Source organism: Cherax quadricarinatus, chromosome 5 (assembly GCF_038502225.1).
Source record: "Cherax quadricarinatus isolate ZL_2023a chromosome 5, ASM3850222v1, whole genome shotgun sequence".
Classification (NCBI taxonomy): Eukaryota; Metazoa; Arthropoda; class Malacostraca; order Decapoda; family Parastacidae; genus Cherax; species Cherax quadricarinatus.
This window is the reverse complement of record NC_091296.1, coordinates 15,352,663-15,373,302: the sequence shown is the minus strand read 5'-3', so window position 1 is coordinate 15,373,302 and position 20,640 is coordinate 15,352,663. Positions and strand designations below refer to the sequence as shown.

Genomic DNA, 20,640 nt, shown 5'->3' with positions numbered 1-20,640 from the left:
GTAATGATGGTGAAGGTGGTAATGGTGGTGGTTGGTGGTAATGATGGTGGTGGTGGTAATGATGGTGGTGGTGGTAATGATGGTGGTGGTGGTAATGATGATGGTGGTGGTAATGATGATGGTGGTGGTGATGATGGTGGTAATGATGATGGTGGTGGTGGTAATGATGATGGTGGTGGTAATGATGATGGTGGTGGTGGTAATGATGGTGGTGGTGGTGATGATGGTGGTAATGATGATGGTGGTGGTGGTAATGATGGTGGTGGTGGTAATGATGATGGTGGTGGTGGTAATGATGATGGTGGTGGTGGTGGTAATGATGGTGGTGGTGGTGGTAATGATGGTGGTGGTGGTAATGATGGTGGTGGTGGTAATGATGGTGGTGGTGGTGGTAATGATGATGGTGGTGGTGGTAATGATGATGGTGGTGGTGGAAATGATGATGATGGTGGTGGTGGTGGTAATGATGATGATGGTGGTGGTGGTGGTGGTAATGATGGTGGTGGCGGTAATGATGGTGGTGGTGGTAATGATGATGATGGTGGTGGTGGTAATGATGATGGTGGTGGTGGTGGTAATAATAATGGTGGTGGTGGTAATAATGATGGTGGTGGTGGTAATGATGGTGGTGGTGGTGGTGATGATGGTGGTGGTGGTGATGATGGTGGTGATGATGATGGTGGTGGTGGTGGTAATGGTGGTGGTGGTAATGATGGTGGTGGTGGCGGTAACGATGGTGGTGGTGGTGGTAATGATGGTGGTGGTGGTAATGATGGTGGCGGTGGTGGTAATGATGGTGGTGGTGGTGGTGGTGGTGGTAATGATGGTGGTAATGATGATGGTGGTGGCGGTAATGATGGTGACGGTGGAGATGATGATGGGTGATTCGCCGGAGGGTTGCCCTCGACAAAGGTTTTTTCCAGATAACGATTCGTCTTATGCTCCCCACTGGAGGAGAGGAACAGCTTTACTTCGGAAGAGAGATGGCAATTGCGAGAGGCAGGAGCAACCTATTCTGAACCAATGCTGCAATTTCATGTGATTAGTAGTCTTTCTTCTTAAAACCCTTTCAAAAATTTTGATGAGACACATCAGCGCTACAGATCTATAGTTATATTTGCAACTGCTTTGCTGCCACCTTTGTAGAATGGGGCTATATCGGTGGTTGTGGATGGTAATTAGATGACTAGTGTCTAGACTTATTCTCCGCAGAATTTTTAAGTCACGTGACAATTGTTTCCTGCAATTTTCGGCGAATATTGAGTTCCGCCAGTCAAGGGCGATGGGGATGTTATCAATGGCTTCTTCGAAGTGGGGTTTGGGGGTTATATCACCGATTATGGAGACATGTCTACAGCATTTTACCTCTCGTTCACAAAGAACTCAATCTTCAGGCTGATTAATGGTTCACTGAACACTAAATCGTACTGGGATTTGAGTATTTCACTCATTTCTTTGTCACCAGTGTATGCTCCATCTTTAATCAAAGGATCAATGCTAGATAATTTTGGACTGGATTTTGCATGAGGATAAATATTTTGAATTACTATCGATTTCATTAATGACTTTTCGCTCCCTGTCTCTCCTGGATACATTCAATTTGAGTTCCACGTTTTCCATTTCTCCAGCCAGTCTTGCTTTTCGCTCTTTAGATGATCAGTTGCCTTTCAACTCTGTTATTCGCCGTCTTCGCCTCAAGAGGGCGCATGCACCTTCTCTTCCTCCGTAATGGTATGTCTCTTTAGCATACTTCTATCACGAGGCTCATCTTTTCGAAATACTAGTTCAGGTCCTCGTTTATATCGTCTTCCCAGCATATTTCAGTAGCTCAAGATTTATTAGCTCCCACTTGGTGTCGGTGTGGTTGAAGATATATCTAATAAATATACTTTCATGACTGGGTGTGTATTGCCGATTAGGACCACTACGCATTCATGTCTGAACTTCTGTTGGGTTGTAGGCAGAGTTTATTGTCTTCCACACTATTATGTTCTGTACCAGATCATTATTTATGAATATAAAATCTAGAAGTATTCTCTAGTATGGTCAGTTCCGTTATCGGCTGGAATAAGGCGAATTTGTTGCGACCCCAATAATTCAGTGGAGTAAGTGTTCATCCAGACTGGCTCCTAGGATTCTCTCTGCTATTACAGTCTTTGCTACATTCTTCCATTTTAGGTGTATCCAATTTTGTTAAAAAATCACATGTTCTCTTAAGCTAGCTTTACCAACTCCATATCGACATTACGTGACCAGAAAACACCGTCTTAAAACATATAATGCAAGACCCAAAGCAGTAACTTTATAAAACATACATAGTTTTTTCAGGCTTGAGCATATAATCCGATTCCGCAGGAGCTAACCCGGTCATCGTGACCTAATTTTTGGGTGGAATAGAATTAAGGGCGCCTCGCCCTCCACGCCTCTCAGCCTCACCCAATAATACTATTACAAGAAAATCGCAATACAAATACAATACATAAATGATGAAAAAAAATTACATTGAAAACCTAAAAATGCAAAATAAACCTATATAAATCTTGTTTCGAATCCATAGCATATCCAATTACAATTGAAGTTTTCCTTAGTCTCCTATACCAATACATATATCATTGTTTTTGTGTACACACACATACACACAAACACGCAGTGTGTACTCACCTAGTTGAGGTTGCAGGGGTCGAGTCCAAGCTCCTGTCCCCTGGCTCCTGTGTGTGTGGGTGTGTGTGTGTGTGTGTGTGTGTGTGTGTGTGTGTGTGTGTGTGTGTGTGTGTGTGTGTGTGTGTGTGTGTGTGTGTGTGTGTGTGTGTAAAATAGCTGCGGTGAATAATTACTATAATGATCTACTTGTTATGAGCACAAATACAGTACATAAATATTATATCTGGAATGACTGTATTGATGAAGTATAGTTATGGTGATGAGTAGAAAGTAGCACTAGATGACTACCACCATTCTTCAAAAGCACCCAGCTAGGAGGCATCGCACTGTTGCAGTTGCCAACATACCCAGGCACTGGCACTAGGCAACAACATTGTTGCCTAGTGCTAAATGGAAGCTCCCAGTTTGGGACGGGGGCCCAGTTCCTTGACGCATTATGTGCCTGGGCAATCTTTCTGACTCAGGCCTGGTTGACGGCCAGATCATGATACAGAGCATAATACAACTATCAGAGAGACGAATTCGCTGATAGTGGGATGTACCTAGCTAAATCTGACTTTATACAAAGTTAATATCAATATCTGTATAGTTATTAGTGGGAACATAAACAGAAATCCAGCAAAATTGGAAAACTTAATTTCTTAAGAACACTTAGTAAATGAAAAACTTATAAAGCTATGGCATGAAACACCGGACATTAATGTATGATGCCTCACAGTTTTTTACCTGGGATAGAAAACCTACTTTTACATATTATAATGTGATAATTATTTTTTACGAGGTGGACCGATAAGACAGGGAAAGGCCTCTTGTCAAATGACCAAAGGGTCCAGTGAAAGCCATCATGTGACTAAGACCCGCAGCAGGACCACCTGCAAGCAGTTGGCTATCAGTTAAATGTGTCCTATCTTTCTTTAATCCACAGAAGTGTTTCTTAATGATCATGTTTGTGAAAGAGGATGACCGAACACCCACATATTGTAATGGCCAATCTTTTATAACTGCTGTTCGGCTGTGGTTCATTATGCAGAGAGCGTAATGTGTTATTACGATTTTGCAAATTAGATACATAGGGACGGAAAGTGCAGGTGTCTTTACTGAGTTAGTTGTGGATGTACAGAGCTGCAGTATAGCCACGGGACTCCTACTACTCATACACTGGTGTTAGTCATTTTCACTTTCGGTTAAGTGTCGTGGTTATTTTTCTTTCACGGGATTAGAACATTTTAAGTGATCACACTGAAATGCATCTACCAATTTTCTGATTGCATTAACTTCAAATCCTCCATAAAACTTTGTGATGTCACCCTAAGAATTTATTATTATTATTCTTAATCCATGGGTCCTGAGAGAGGGAGCAGAGGCGTTATGTGTACCCCTAACAACAATATTCAATACATCTATCGAAACAGGGAGATTGCCTGAGGCTTGGAAGACAGCAAATGTAGTCCCAATCTTTAAAAAAGGAGACAGACATGAAGCACTAAACTACAGACCAGTGTCACTGACATGTATAGTATGCAAAGTCATGGAGAAGATTATCAGAAGAGTGGTGGAACACCTAGAAAGGAATGATCTCATCAACAGCAGCCAACATGGTTTCAGGGACGAGAAATCCTGTGTCACAAACCTACTGGAGTTCTATGACATGGTGACAGCAGTAAGACAAGAGAGAGAGGGGTGGGTGGATTGCATTTTCTTGGACTGCAAGAAGGCGTTTGACACAGTTCCACACCTCTGCTTTAAGCAGAGGTATGATAAAGCTCACAGTTCAGGGAGTGACCTAGTGACCAGTGAAGAGGCAGGGCCAGGAGCTTGGACTCGACCCCTGCAACCTCAACTAGGTGAGTAGTCACGTGCTCCTCTTTTTAAGTTGTGAAAAAAAATACAAATCTCAGCACGGTTTTACAAAAGGGTGTTCCTGCCTTACGAATTTATTAAGTTTTTTCACTAAGGTATTTGAGGAGGTAGATCATGGTAATGAATATGATATTGTGTATATGGACTTCAGTAAGGCTTTCGATAGAGTCCCACATCAGAGACTACTGAGGAAAATTAAGGCACACGGAATAGGAGAAATTTTTTCCTGGATAGAGGCATGGTTGACAAATAGTCAGCAGAGTGTTTGCATAAATGGGGAATATCAAAATGGGGAAGCTTCACGAGCGGTGTTCTACAGGGATCAGTGTTGGGCCCCTTGTTGTTCACAATCTACATAAACGACATAGATGAAGGAATAAATAGCGACATTAGCAAGTTTGCCGATGACACCAAAATAGGCCATCGAATTCATTCTGACGAGGGCATTAGAGCACTCCAGGAATATTTGAATAGATTGATGCAGTGGTCGGAGAAGTGGCAGATGCAGTTTAATGGATAGGTAAATAATCATGCCACATATAAACTGAATACTGTGGATCTTAATATTACGGATTGCGAAAAGCATTTGGGAGTTCTAGTTAGCAGTGATCTAAAAGCAAGACAACGGTGCATAAGTGTTGGCAATAAAGCAAACAGAATCCTTGGCCTCATATCGAGAAGCATAAATAATACAAATCCTCAGGTTGTTCTTCAACTCTATATATCCTTGGTTAGGCCTCAGCTATATTATGCTGCACAGTTTTGGTCACAGTATTACAGAATGGATATAAATGCTCTGGAAAACGTATAAAGGAGGATGACAAAGTTGATCCCATGTACCAGAAATCTTCCCTATGAGGATAGACTGAGGGGCCTGAATCTGCACTCTCTAGAAACGCGTAGAATTGGGGAGGATACGACTGAGGTGTATAAATGGAAGACAGGAATAAATAAAGGGGATGTAAATAGCGTGCTAATAATATCTAGCCTAGACAGGACTCGAAGCAATGTCTTTAAGTTGGAAAAATTCAGATTCAGGAAGGATATAGGAAAGCAATGGTTTGGTAATTGTTGTGGATGAGTGGAACAAGCTCCCGAGTACAGTTATAGAGGCTAAAACGTTGTGTAGTTTTAAAGACAGGTTAGATAAATGCATGAATGGGTGCGGGTGGGTGTAAGTTGGACCTGAATAGCTTGTGCTACTAGGTCTGATGCCCTGAATGTGACCTGACCTGACCTGGCAAGATTGGGGCATTGGCTTAAGCCGGTAGGAGACTTGGACGTGCCTCGCATGGGCCAGCAGGCCTGCTGCAGTGTTCCTTCTTTCTTATGTCCTTATAATAAGTAATCGTTAGATTTTTACATGGTGGAGGGAAGATCTAGCGAAGGCCTCAATCAACTGACCAACAGATCGCTTAAGTGGGTCATCATATAACTAAGACCCGAGTCTGCATCAATTCTCGTAATTAACAAATAAAACATCGTAAGCCTCAGCAGAAGGCTTACTATGACGGAACTCTATTCTTACAACGGCATTAACTACGAATAAAAATAAGTAAGAACAAGAGATGGGGGACAAACGAAAGTTGCTTTCAAAATCGGTTTTTAAATTTCCACATTCAAGTATCCTAATTACAAGAAGGGTGATGATGAAGGAGTGGGAAGATACCATTTTGCCACATTAAATCTCGAAGTGGAATTGCACAAATGTTGGCAAAATTGCCGACTTGATAAAGCTCTTGGAGAGGGAAACGTTGCCAAAATAAAATGTCACATTAGTTGCACTTGTGTCGAAGTGGAATTGTAGTATTTTATATCATTGTTTTTGTATTACTGGATAAATCTTATTAAACCAGATGGCCGAGTGGTTAGTGCACTGGCCTGTGAATTTTAGAACCCACCTGCCATGGGTTCAAGCCCCACCCGTTCTGTGATTTAACCTGACTAAACAGGCAGTAAACCATACCCCCGGCCGGGATTGAACCCGCGGTCATAGAGTCTCAAAACTCCAGCCCGTCGCGCTAACCACTAGACCAGCTAGCCACAATAAGATTCATCCAACTAGGTATATTTCTACACCATAGGAAGGTTAGCACAGGCACCTCTGTGACCACAAATGCAAGTTTTTACAGACGAATCTCCAGCTAGCGTGGCCGTGACGAACTCTAGTTCAAGTCCCTTCACTGCCGTCAACATGACTTAAGAAATCGTAATGACACGATTGCAAATAAACCATACCCCCGGCCGGGATTGAACCCGCGGTCATAGAGTCTTATTGTGGCTAGCTGGTCTAGTGGTTAGCGCGACGGGCTGGAGTTTTGAGACTCTATGACCGCGGGTTCAATCCCGGCCGGGGGTATGGTTTATTTGCAATCGTGTCATTACGATTTCTTAAGTCATGTTGACGGCAGTGAAGGGACTTGAACTAGAGTTCGTCACGGCCACGCTAGCTGGAGATTCGTCTGTAAAAACTTGCATTTGTGGTCACAGAGGTGCCTGTGCTAACCTTCCTATGGTGTAGAAATATACCTAGTTGGATGAATCTTATTGTGGCTAGCTGGTCTAGTGGTTAGCGCGACGGGCTGGAGTTTTGAGACTCTATGACCGCGGGTTCAATCCCGGCCGGGGGTATGGTTTATTTGCAATCGTGTCATTACGATTTCTTAAGTCATGTTAAACAGGCAGTGGCACAGTTTCCCCTTGAAAACTTCTAGTGAGAGGAAGTAGTGATGGAAAATTCAATACATGAATTCAGATGATAATACAAGTACACGGGGTTGGGAAAACCTCAAACCTGCTGATTCCCAAAAATTCCTACAAGCTTTAGACCACTGAATCGATACAACACAATACACGATTCCAAGAAATCTCTCAGCAACTTCGGGCAATTCACTTAATGCACTATCAAGATATTAAGACCCTATCACCCATACTCAATATTACATATTTGTCAAAACTGCCACCACAGCCAATTGCAAATCAATACATATAGCCTTAAAGCTCTGCAACCTTATATATATAGTACGTACAATCAAAACAAGTGTGCCCATATATAAAATATAAACATATACAGCACAAAGAAAACAGTACAACCATTGGCAAGAGATGGTAGAAAATACTGTTGACTGTGAAACATGATACAAGTGCAGTGTTAGGATATTTTATTGAGGAAATGTCCCACCACGACAGAAATAGGCAGAAGAAAATAACATGGTGTTCAATGGTGACAAATTCCAAATGCTCATATATAACAAAATGAAAAACTCAAAAGGGACACGATATACAAAACATGATAAAGTAGAATATGTGAAGGACCTGAGTATAATAATGTCAGCTGACCTATCGTTTAGAAAAAAAAACACAACTATGCAAAGGTTGTGAAAGCTAGACAAATGTCAGGGTGGATACTAAGAACGGTCAAAAACACGAGAAATATTGATGAATAAGACACGTGTGCAACAGTTGGGTATCTTTGTTTAGACGTTTCGCCTACACAGTAGGCTTCTTTAGCCAAACAGAGAGGCAGCAGGTACATTAGTGAAATGAAGATGATGTAATCAGTCCATCAACCTTGGAGAAATAATATCTGAGGTGGTCAGTCCCTCAGCCTAGTATAGAGTTCTCCTCCATGGTCTGGAACAATACGAAGGTGAAGCATAAGAATGGAGTCTTAAATACTGTCGAAGGTGAGGTAGAAGATCTCGAAGACGTTCTCTCTTGGCTGGAGTACTGTTGTACACGAACATCTCCATTCAAGGCAGGTGAAATTGCAGATCTAGAGAATGTACAGAGAACCTTTACTGTACATACAGGACCTTTCAAACACCTTAATTACAGGGAAAGCTTGGAGTCACTCGATCTGGAGCGCGGACGAGAGATGCATCATAATCTACACCTGGTAAATCCTACAGGGACTGGTCCCAAATCTGTACAGAGAAATCACTCCCTACGTAAGCAAAAGACTGGGCAGACGGCGCAACATACCCCCAATGAAAAGTAGGGGCGCCATTAGTACACTAAGAAAAAACACAATAAGTGTCCGGGGTTTAAGACTGTTCAACAGCTTCCCACCAGCCATAAGGGGAATTACAGACCCCTTGGTTGTCTTCAAGAGGGAGCTGGACAGATACCTAAAGTCAGTACCCGATCAGCTGGGCTGTGGTTCGTACGCTGGACTACGTGCGGCCAGCAGTAACAGCCTGGTTGATCAGATCGTGATCCATCGGGAGGCCTGGTCAAGGACTAGGCTGCGGGGGGCGCTGACCCCTGGAACACCCTCTAGGTAGGTAGATGTTGCAGGAGGCGGGATTCAGTAACAGAAACAAGAAGGCAAAAACTGAGGAGCACTGCAACAAGCCTACTGGCCCATGCTAGGCAGGTCCCTCTGGACTCCAACCCTTCTCACTCATAACTAGCAGTTATGTGATGAAATGTAGATGTCCTCTGTACCAAGACAGCGTTGTGTTGCAGTGTCTGACAGTTATATTGAAAATAGTATTAAATGGCGACAAGTTGTAGGTGGAACGTTGCAACAAAAGACACCCCCATCCCCCACCCCCTGTTGCACTTGTCTTATTCATCAACTTGTCAGTATCATAGACCATTTTCGGAACAAGAGAAATATTGCTAATGTATTTTCTATTCATATCTCCTTCGTAATAACGCAGCATTCCCACTCTTCAATTCAAATGATTGTGGGATTTCAGTGAACTATGCATGCAGTTTCAGAGCATCAATATGCAAAAAACGGATAACTTAAGCAACGCTTGTATAGTCCACCGAAATTATCACACGAGAGGAGTGTGGCTGTGTGCCGACACAAGAATATACAGTATATCGCATATATAGAAACTTTATTGCTGTAGAAAAAGTAAAGCTGTGAGACGGTTTCTTATACTCAAAACACTGACAAAGTATTTTCACAAATTGGCTTCCCAGGATGCCATTACATCAGCGAGTTATGTAACTGTATACAAAATCGCCAAAAGCAAATTATTCTTTGAAGGAGAATTTATATATTGATCCATGCCTCATTCCGCTTAAATTTTATGCAAGAAAGAAGTGTAATAGCACTAACCTGTCAAGGCGACAACTGGGGAAGATATCTGAGAACCTACATATTAGGCTGAAAATAAATTAAATCAAATTTTTATATTTGGCTCTGACGCACTGAAAACTGTGACGTCAAAGGCAGCACATTTTCGGATTCAGTTTTTGAGAAGTTATTCAAAATGTTGAAAACTGTAACTAGAGTGGAATAAACTGCCTTAAGGCTAATACTTTACTGCCTTGAAAAATAAATTAAAATAAATGGAAATGACTGGGTATGAGTAAGAATTTCTTAGCACAAGTAAATAGGCCTAGCAAGATGCTCTCCTTTACACAAATAACCCACACATAGAAGAGAGGAGCCTACGACGACGTTTCGGTCGTGACTTTGTAATGGTCGGACCGAAACGTTGTAGGCTCCTCTCTTCTACGTGCGGGTTATTTGTGTATCGTTCTAGTCACGGTATTGTGCCTTTTTTTGTTATTTATGCTCTCCTTTTTTGTGTTCTTATCGAGAAGACTTATAGGATGAACTATATCAATGTATCTCAAGATTGTGAAGTGTGGAAAAACTGGTGAATGACCGACCACTGATCAAATATACACGATGACCAAACATATCAGTCTGATGACAAGGATTACGAATTATGTTAAACAAGATAATCCCGAATATTATTTTCTATATATCATCCATCTGTAACTGTTTTAAAGTTAAACAATGTCGTGAGTTTCGTCAACTATATTCTAGCAAATAATATTACCAGAACACAAGAAGTTTTTAAGAGAAAGGTGAGGTAGTTAATGCAGAAAATGCCGGATCCGCCATGCTGTGATGGCAAGGTAAGTATACAAGGAGCCGCTAGCCACAACTGTCTGGCTGACCAGGCAGTCAACACGGCTGCAGGAGTGACACTGCAAACCTGCCAGCGTGAAAGACTTCAAAGACATGAAAGCAGGATCATTCCCATCCTCCCTAACTCCCCCCCCCCCCCGATTTGTTTTGACGCACTGCGTCATTGACAACAATAATTACTCAAAGGAAAGCGAGAGAAAATGAAAGAGGAAAAGAAATGAAGAGATGAGGTGGGGGAAAAGTAAAAATCCTATCAGAACCAAATCTCAAGAGAGAGGTAAAAGTTGTCAACAAATCGGTGTGAGGGTGTCTGAAGGGTTGGTGATAGGTATTAGCTGCCACCTATCTTGCCAGGTAATATTCCTGATGTGACCACGATGTGACGTGTCCAGAACCAAAACACAAGAAAAAACAAAAATCTCAATATCGTTGGAACCACTCACAAAATAACAATTCGGAGGGTAAAAATCAGTGAAAGGATAATAATTTTCGTCCGAAGTTTCTCTAAATTATGGATTAGTATACTTAAGACGCAAATATACTTAAAGAGCTTTAACCAAACGTTTTCCTCTAAGTAAAGTTTTTTCAGGTTATACATGGATCAATCTTCATAGCGTTGTGTTACGCCCTTCAAAGCAGCTTATGTATTAACTCACCGAACCGAAGGTTCGAACACTCCGTTCGGCGAGTTGTTTACAATCGAGCCATTTAGATTTGGCTAGCCAGCCTGTGTATTAGTTGTGAAACACTGGGTACAGTCATAACAGGTGTGACCCTCACGCGTCCTGATAAGCAAAAACTCAATCTTTTAAAAAAGCAACACCATTATTCAAGGTGATAAAAACACCAACTACGTTTTTGTAAAGGAATAAAAAATAGAATCATAGCCAAGACTACACAAACTTGAAAACAAAATAGTTTGCTCTCACATGCGAGGATACATACCTCGCCCACTTGGATCCAGGTAACTATTTTTGTTTCCCAACGAACGATCCTACATTGTTCAATGTTCCGATATATATAGGTTTACTGACAAGGAGGGAGGACGGGAGAGTTACAGGACGAAGTGGTGGTAGGAAGGGAGGAGAGGAAGGGAGGCACTGAAGGTGAGTGGGACGAATCGAGGGAAAGAGGAAGGAGAGAGAAAGAGGAACAGCAAGGTGATGGTTGGTAATTGGAGACCTGTACTTTACTTATAGTAGTTTTTGGGGGTCATCCCCCCCGTGGGCCAATCCCAGACCAGACCTCCCTATTGTTCGTTTGATCGACCATGCTGTTGGTGCCTGCTGCACGCAGATCAATGTATGCACCACAGGCCGGTTGATCTGAAACTGATCTGAAAAACTTATCAAGTTATCACCTGAAGACAGCTACGGGTTTGTTGGTTATTTCCCGTATGAATGTAAAGAAAATGTTGGAAAGTTTCAGTCCCTTCACACTTAAAAGTTCTCACTTGTACTGCACAAACAAAAATTTCACCTGACTTATATTTTTACACCAATGGGGAGCTAGACAGATACCTAAAGTCAGTGCCGGATCAGCTGGGTTGTGGTTCCTGCGTTGGACTACATGCGGCCAGCAGTAACAGCCTGGTTGGTCAGGCCCTGATCCACCAGGCCTGGTCATGGGGCGGGCCGCGGAGGCGTTGATCCCCGGAATACCCTCCAGGTGGACTCCAGGCAGATAACTCTCACTATATATAAAGATTAAAAAAAAATGGTAATCCATTGGGAAAAAATGAAAAAAAAGGGGGGGGGACTTTTCTATATAAAAAAGGAACTTATACCTTAAGAACTCGGGTACGTTTTCCAGTTCTAATTTTTCCTGCCTTGACTGGAGTCGTTAGTATAGTATACAGCAATATTCTAACCTGAAGAGAACAATTACTTTTGCAGCCCGCCCCTGGGTCAGGCTGGTGCTTGCTGCTCAACCAGGCTGTTGTCGCTGGCAGCCCGGTGGCCCAAATCGACCTTGTTCCACATTGTCGTTATCTCTGATATACCTTTTGTAAAACCTTAGACAATCTAAACAAATTAACAATGTTTCCTGACATCAGCGGGTACGGCACCATTATCCTGCTAGCCAGGATACCAACACTGTCAATATCTGACTCCATTTCAAACATCGTTAGTGAAGCGATTATCTACATCGTCAATCACTGAGGGCAGTCTTAATGGATTAGTCAGTAAGGCACTCAGTCGATGCCAGTGTGCTACAATGGAGCGTACCTGACCGCATGTTCTGGAATGTAACTGAAAAATATGCCAATGCCAAGAAGGTGGAATATACGACACTCATGTGCTGTGGATACCTTCACCAACGACTAACTTTCGAGTGCACAGGATTTTCATCGAATGACTGACTTGATAAAGCCACTGAATGAGCGAAACGTCGTCGTTAATAAACGTATCCACTGCAGCCTAGATGATCAAATTTGTCCTGATCCATCCCTTCTTGGACATGACCTGCCTCCACTGGGAAATCTCGCCTACCAGTGACAATCCCTTCGTTTGCTGCAGGTCCCTCATCTGACGCTAGTATATAAGCGCCAATCTTCCTGCCTGTGCTTCAGATTCTTCAAGATTACAGTGCTCTTCACCAACTCCAAGACTGAGGGACTTACTACCTCATCTTCTGTATGTAGTTCAACATTGTTCACATTATGTCTTTGTACTGTATTGATAAAGCCACTGGATGGCGCAACTTCTACAAATAAAGATACCCAGATGTTGCACGTATCTAATGCTTCATCTTATCGGTATTATATACCAATCATGTACAACTTGTCACTCACAGATGTAGTCGAGACCTGAGGATGATACAGGGTGTTTCACTCGTAGGAGGGCGCGAGTTGGTACTCCCGCAGATGCGACCGTCTTGTTTGTATATTATTTATTTGTTTGTATATTGTCTGTAGTAAATGATAACTCAGGGCCTCCTACGAGTGAAACACCCCGTACTTCACTGTAATCACTGTAAAGAACACTTTGGTAAACTTTGCAAGAAACAACCAGGATGACATCTTTAAACTGCATATCTTACTAGTATCATCAGATTAATGGTATACACTACCGATAAGTTGATGAATAAAACATAGGTGAAACATCTGGGTATCTTGAAGATGTTTCGCCAACCAGTGGTTTTTTAAACTCACTGGTTAGCGAACTGTCTTCATAATAACGATACAAAGGTGTTGCACTGATGTCTTAGTCGTTATAACGGGTGTTGCACAAGTCTTAGTCGTTATAACAGGTGTTACACATGTCTTAGTCGTTATAACAGATGTTGTACATGTCTTCGTCGTTATAAACAGGTGTTGCACATGTTCATCATGCTATCATACTAGCTAGCTCGAGGGCAGTGATTGTTGCACTACACGAGGCACAGGTCCCTCTCAACTACATCTACTTCCGGTCTCCAACTTTTTCCCACACTGTAAATTACATTCATCTTGCTGAAGAGAACCTCTTGACAGAAATCAAAATATGATAGAACCTTTCTGCTTCGTGTTTCACTTTGCATCAGTGTGTGGAATTTACCTAACTACAATATACTACTAAAACAGTTGTTGTCCCATGCACATCATTCAGCCTATTCTCGAATCACCAGTCCGACACAAATGGTTCAAGTCGGACCGAAATGTATCTTAAGTTTCTTTCTTCTATGTGCGGGTTATTTGCGCACTGTTCCAGTCGTGGTATTGTGACTTTGCTCTTCATAATCGGTTAAGTTTGAAAGTTTCCTGCTTCTCTTAGCCGCCTCATTGCATTTTTTGTCCCTTATTTGTGGTTAAGTATAAGCTTCTATAAGTTTATACAACCTAAAACGGCTCAACCTAACACCACACTAACTTAAATGCAGAAAATGGTATTTGTAAGTTTACAGAAAGTGTTGATAATGGATTCATCACCAGACTTATCCGGAATATAATCTCACAACGATATAACGTTCAACAATATTCAACTAATTAAATCCCGGGTTGAAGACAACTCCAGAGACATTATTTAAAATGAGCACTTTACTTGCAAAATACTTAATAAAAACCGCTTATCCTTAAAACCACTCAATCCTGTGTGTGTGTGTGTGTGTGTGTGAGAGAGAGAGAGAGAGAATGGGGTACACAATACACAAATAACCCGTACATAGAAGAGAGGAGCTTACGACGACGTTTCGGGGGTTAGGAGGGGTGGGACACACATAAATCACTCCCTACGAAAGCAAAAGACTTGGCAGGCGATGCAACATACCCCCAGTGAAAAGTAGGGGCGCCATTAGTACACTAAGAGGAAACATAATAAGTGTCCGGGGCCCAAGATTGTTCAACAGCCTCCCACCAGCCATAAGGGGAATTACCAATAGACCCCTGGTTGTCTTCAAGAGGGAGCTGGACAGATACCTAAAGTCAGTGCCGGATCAGCTGGGCTGTGGTTCGTACGTTGGACTACGTGCGGCAGCAGTAACAGCCTGGTTGATCACGTCCTGATCCACCGGGAGGCCTGGTCATGGACCGGGCCCCGGGAACGTTGATCACCGGAATACCCTCCAGGTAGGTGGGGAAGGAGAGAGAGAGAGATAGCATGTTTAATCAGACAGACAGATTAGTGGCGTGACGTCACAGTACGAACTAGTCATTCATTTACCCACAAGCCCCCCCCCCCACAGACATATAATGGGCGAGAGAGAGAAGCTGCAAATATCGGAGTGAACAAGAGCTAATGGGGGTAGACCGACTGTGACATTAGTATTTCGCCAGCTATCTATAGCTGACGATCTGTTGGAGTGTGAGCAGGGTAATATTTAGTGAAGGGATTCAGGGAAACCGGTTATTTTTTTATAGCCGGACTTGAGTCCTGGAAATGGGAAGTACAATGCCTGCACTCTAAAGGAGGGGTTTCAGGATATTAGCAGTTTGGAGGGATATGTTGTGTATCTTTATACGTATATGCTTCTAAACTGCTGTGTTCTGAGCACCTCTGCAAAAACAGTGATAATGTGTGAGGTGAAAGTGTTGAATGATAAAAGTATTTTCTTTTTGGGGATTTTCTTTCTTTTTTGGGTCACCCTGCCTCGGTGGGAGACGGCCGACTTGAAATATAGTAGGTAGTAGGTTGGTAGACAGCAACCACCCAGGGAGGTACTACCGTCCTGCCAAGTGAGTGTAAAACGAAAGCCTGTAATTGTCTTACATGATGGTAGGATTGCTGGTGTCTTTTGTCTGTCTCATAAATATGCAAGATTACAGGTACGTCTTGCTACTTCTACTTACACTTAGGTCACACTACACATACATGTACACGTTTATTTATACACACTCATCTGAGTTTTCTTTGATTTTATCTTAATAGTTCTTGGTCTTATTACTTTTCCTTTTATATCCATGGGGAAGTGGAATAAGAATCTTTCCTCCGTAAGCCATGCGTGTTGTAAAAGTCAACTAAAATGCCGGGAACAATGGGCTAGTAACCCCTTTTCCTGTAAAGATTACTAAAAAGAATAAGAAGAAGAAAATTGTCAAAGTGGGAAGTCTGAATGTGCGTGGATGTTGTGCAAATGATAAGAAAGAGATGATTGTGGATGTTATGAATGAGAAGAAACTGGATGTCCTGGCTTTAAGTGAAACAAAGCTGAAGGGGGTGGGAGAGTTTCAATGGAGAGGAATAAATGGGATTAGGTCAGGGGTTTCAAATAGAGTTAGAGCTAAAGAAGGAGTAGCAATAATGTTGAAGGATAAGCTATGGCAGGAAAAGAGGGACTACAAATGTATAAATTCAAGGATTATGTGGAGTAAAATAAAGATTGGATGTGAAAAGTGGGTTATAGTAAGCGTGTATGCACCTGGAGAAGAGAGAAGTGTAGAGGAGAGAGAGAGATTCTGGGAAATGTTGAGTGAATGCGTGGGGAGTTTTGAATCAAGTGTGAGAGTAATGGTGGTTGGGGATTTCAATGCTAAAGTGGGTAAAAATGTTATGGAGGGAGTAGTAGGTAATTTTGGGGTGCCAGGGGTAAATGTAAATGGGGAGCCTTTAATTGAGCTATGTGTAGAAAGAAATTTGGTAATAAGTAATACATATTTTATGAAAAAGAGGATAAATAAATATACAAGGTATGATGTAGCACGTAATGAAAGTAGTTTGTTAGATTATGTATTGGTGGATAAAAGGTTGATGGGTAGGCTCCAGGATGTACATGTTTATAGAGGGGCAACTGATATATCGGATCATTATTTAGTTGTAGCTACAGTTAGAGTAAGAGGTAGATGGGAAAAGAGGAAGGTGGCAACAACAAGTAAGAGGGAGGTGAAAGTGTATAAACTAAGGGAGGAGGAAGTTCGGGCGAGATATAAGCGACTATTGGCAGAAAGGTGGGCTAGTGCAAAGATGAGTAGTGGGGGGGTTGAAGAGGGTTGGAATAGTTTTAAAAATGCAGTATTAGAATGTGGGGCAGAAGTTTGTGGTTATAGGAGGGTGGGGGCAGGAGGAAAGAGGAGTGATTGGTGGAATGATGAAGTAAAGGGTGTGATAAAAGAGAAAAAGGTAGCTTACGAGAGGTTTTTACAAAGCAGAAGTGTTATAAGAAGAGCAGAGTATATGGAGAGTAAAAGAAAGGTGAAGAGAGTGGTGAGAGAGTGCAAAAGGAGAGCAGATGAAAGAGTGGGAGAGGCACTGTCAAGAAATTTTAATGAAAATAAGAAAAAATTTTGGAGGGAGTTAAACAAGTTAAGAAAGCCTAGGGAAAGTATGGATTTGTCAGTTAAAAACAGAGTAGGGGAGTTAGTAGATGGGGAGAGGGAGGTATTAGGTAGATGGCGAGAATATTTTGAGGAACTTTTAAATGTTAAGGAAGAAAGGGAGGCGGTAATTTCATGCACTGGCCAGGGAGGTATACCATTTTTTAGGAGTGAAGAAGAGCAGAATGTAAGTGTGGTGGAGGTACGTGAGGCATTACGTAGAATGAAAGGGGGTAAAGCAGCTGGAACTGATGGGATCATGACAGAAATGTTAAAAGCAGGGGGGGGATATAGTGTTGGAGTGGTTGGTACTTTTGTTTAATAAATGTATGAAAGAGGGGAAGGTACCTAGGGATTGGCGGAGAGCATGTATAGTCCCTTTATATAAAGGGAAAGGGGACAAAAGAGATTGTAAAAATTATAGAGGAATAAGTTTACTGAGTATACCAGGAAAAGTATACGGTAGGGTTATAATTGAAAGAATTAGAGGTAAGACAGAATGTAGAATTGCGGACGAGCAAGGAGGTTTCAGAGTGGGTAGGGGATGTGTAGATCAAGTGTTTACATTGAAGCATATATGTGAACAGTATTTAGATAAAGGTAGGGAAGTTTTTATTGCATTTATGGATTTAGAAAAGGCATATGATAGAGTGGATAGAGGAGCAATGTGGCAGATGTTGCAAGTATATGGAATAGGTGGTAAGTTACTAAATGCTGTAAAGAGCTTTTATGAGGATAGTGAGGCTCAGGTTAGGGTGTGTAGAAGAGAGGGAGAATACTTCCCGGTAAAAGTAGGTCTTAGACAGGGATGTGTAATGTCACCATGGTTGTTTAATATATTTATAGATGGGGTTGTAAAAGAAGTAAATGCTAGGGTGTTCGGGAGAGGGGTGGGATTAAATTATGGGGAATCAAATTTAAAATGGGAATTGACACAGTTACTTTTTGCTGATGATACTGTGCTTATGGGAGATTCTAAAGAAAAATTGCAAAGGTTAGTGGATGAGTTTGAGAATGTGTGTAAAGGTAGAAAGTTGAAAGTGAACATAGAAAAGAGTAAGGTGATGAGGGTATCAAATGATTTAGATAAAGAAAAATTGGATATCAAATTGGGGAGGAGGAGTATGGAAGAAGTGAATGTTTTCAGATACTTGGGAGTTGACGTGTCGGCGGATGGATTTATGAAGGATGAGGTTAATCATAGAATTGATGAGGGAAAAAAGGTGAGTGGTGCGTTGAGGTATATGTGGAGTCAAAAAACGTTATCTATGGAGGCAAAGAAGGGAATGTATGAAAGTATAGTAGTACCAACACTCTTATATGGATGTGAAGCTTGGGTGGTAAATGCAGCAGCGAGGAGACGGTTGGAGGCAGTGGAGATGTCCTGTCTAAGGGCAATGTGTGGTGTAAATATTATGCAGAAAATTCGGAGTGTGGAAATTAGGAGAAGGTGTGGAGTTAATAAAAGCATTAGTCAGAGGGCAGAAGAGGGGTTGTTGAGGTGGTTTGGTCATTTAGAGAGAATGGATCAAAGTAGAATGACATGGAAAGCATATAAATCTATAGGGGAAGGAAAGAGGGGTAGGGGTCGTCCTCGAAAGGGTTGGAAAGAGGGGGTAAAGGAGGTTTTGTGGGTGAGGGGCTTGGACTTCCAGCAAGCGTGCATGAGCGTGTTAGATAGGAGTGAATGGAGACGAATGATACTTGGGACCTGACGATCTGTTGGAGTGTGAGCAGGGTAATATTTAGTGAAGGGATTCAGGGAAACCGGTTATTTTCATATAGTCGGACTTGAGTCCTGGAAATGGGAAGTACAATGCCTGCACTTTAAAGGAGGGGTTTGGGATATTGGCAGTTTGGAGGGATATGTTGTGTATCTCTATACGTATATGCTTCTAAACTGTTATATTCTGAGCACCTCTGCAAAAGCAGTGATAATGTGTGAGTGTGGTGAAAGTGTTGAATGATGATGAAAGTATTTTCTTTTTGGGGATTTTCTTTCTTTTTTTTTTGGGTCACCCTGCCTCGGTGGGAGACGACCGACTTGTTGAAAAAAAAAAAAAATATATATATATATATATATATATATATATATATATAATATAATATATATATAGCTCCTCAGAGCTGGGGCGTGTGCCCAAAATACAGCAGGCATTACCCCTTTGAACAGCCGCACCGAGCCGCTGGAACAGAAAACTAGCTGCCCTGGGATCCCTAGTTACCCTGATGAGTCTTTTTCCCAGCTCCTTAAGGAATTTAGATGCACTCTTTCCCCATGAGCCAAGGGTCTCTGAGCCTATGGGAACAAACATATAATGATGGGCAAGTTCTCCATATTTTCTAGACTTTTGGGACTCCCTGAAGCTGGCAGCTGCCCCTCCTTCCTCCCTGGTGTATTGGAGATAGGTATCAGCCAAGGTAGATGCACATGTATAGTCCCACACCACCTGCTTCCCATCTGTCCAGGCTTGAAGGGTGATACCATCTGGACGCTTCTGGCTGCCATCAGATCTGCATAGTTGGGGTGGCTCCCTTACTGCTGGGCATCCAGCTGTTGTGAGGCTCCTCTTGATAATGTTATTAACCTCCTCATGTCTTGCAATCTTTCCCTCGGATTTACGGCACACAAGACCATGGTACCCGAATCGGTCTGCTGCTTCACTGCCACAAATACACCTGTGTTCGGCGAGAATAGGGGCGGCAAGTCGAAGGGCAACACCGATGCGGATGGTCTGTGGGTCGAGACGTGTGCCAAGGCTGGAGTTGGGAACAGCCAACAGAAAGTCCCCAGCATGAGGGGCTCTCACTGCCAGGAGGCGGGCTCTATCCTTCCCTGACACACTCTGAAGCATTGTTGAGGCAATATTTTCCACTATTGGACCATCCCAGTGCGATTGTTTGTAGTTGTTGGGGGGAGCAGGTCTGGCTCCAGAGCCCGTTAGATTATCCCAGATCATTGCTCCGTCAATGAATTTTTGGTCCTGGACTCCTATCTTGTCCCTAAGATGTTCAGGGAGAATCGCTGCTACAAGCTCTCTGGATGCAATACACGAGGACAGAAAAGCAGGTAACGCAATCTGTGATGACTTGCGGACACCAATGCCTCCTAGTCTGACTGGAAGTGTAGCTTGGTTCCACTGCCCGTCTTCTAGAGTAAGGTTAAGTACTTTCGTAAAAATCTGCCTCAGAATACTGTCATATTCGTGCAGTATAGGGTTATCATATGAAGGTGCACATCTTAGGAAATATGTCAACCTGGGCAGACTCAAGCACTTTGTGAGAAGGTACAAGGCATCGTGGGTGTCCAGATTGCCTATTCGTTGTTCCATCCTCCTTAACTCTTCCAATTTCTTCCTGAGAATTGTGTCAATGGCATTGCTTCCCAGAGGTGCTCCTAGCAAGACACTATTTGTGGGGGCAATGACTGCTGCTCCTGGTAGTTTTGATCTCACTGCATTTATCACTTATTGACTGACTGAGATGATTT

At 42.4% G+C, this 20,640-nt stretch overlaps 2 protein-coding genes across 2 annotated transcripts in view; one reads left to right on the top strand and one right to left on the bottom strand.

Moving 5' to 3' along the window:
• Nucleotides 1–20,640, bottom strand: part of Pask (PAS kinase) — a 352,511-nt gene that overhangs the window by 271,934 nt on the left and 59,937 nt on the right. The window lies entirely within an intron of this gene.
• The window catches only part of LOC128684893 (solute carrier family 25 member 32), a 145,748-nt gene continuing 136,340 nt past the window's right edge, over nucleotides 11,233–20,640 (top strand). Inside the window, exon 1 of the mRNA XM_070100655.1 lies at nucleotides 11,233–11,387. The gene's annotated coding sequence lies outside the window, so the exon portion shown is untranslated. The remainder of the gene's footprint in view (nucleotides 11,388–20,640) is intronic.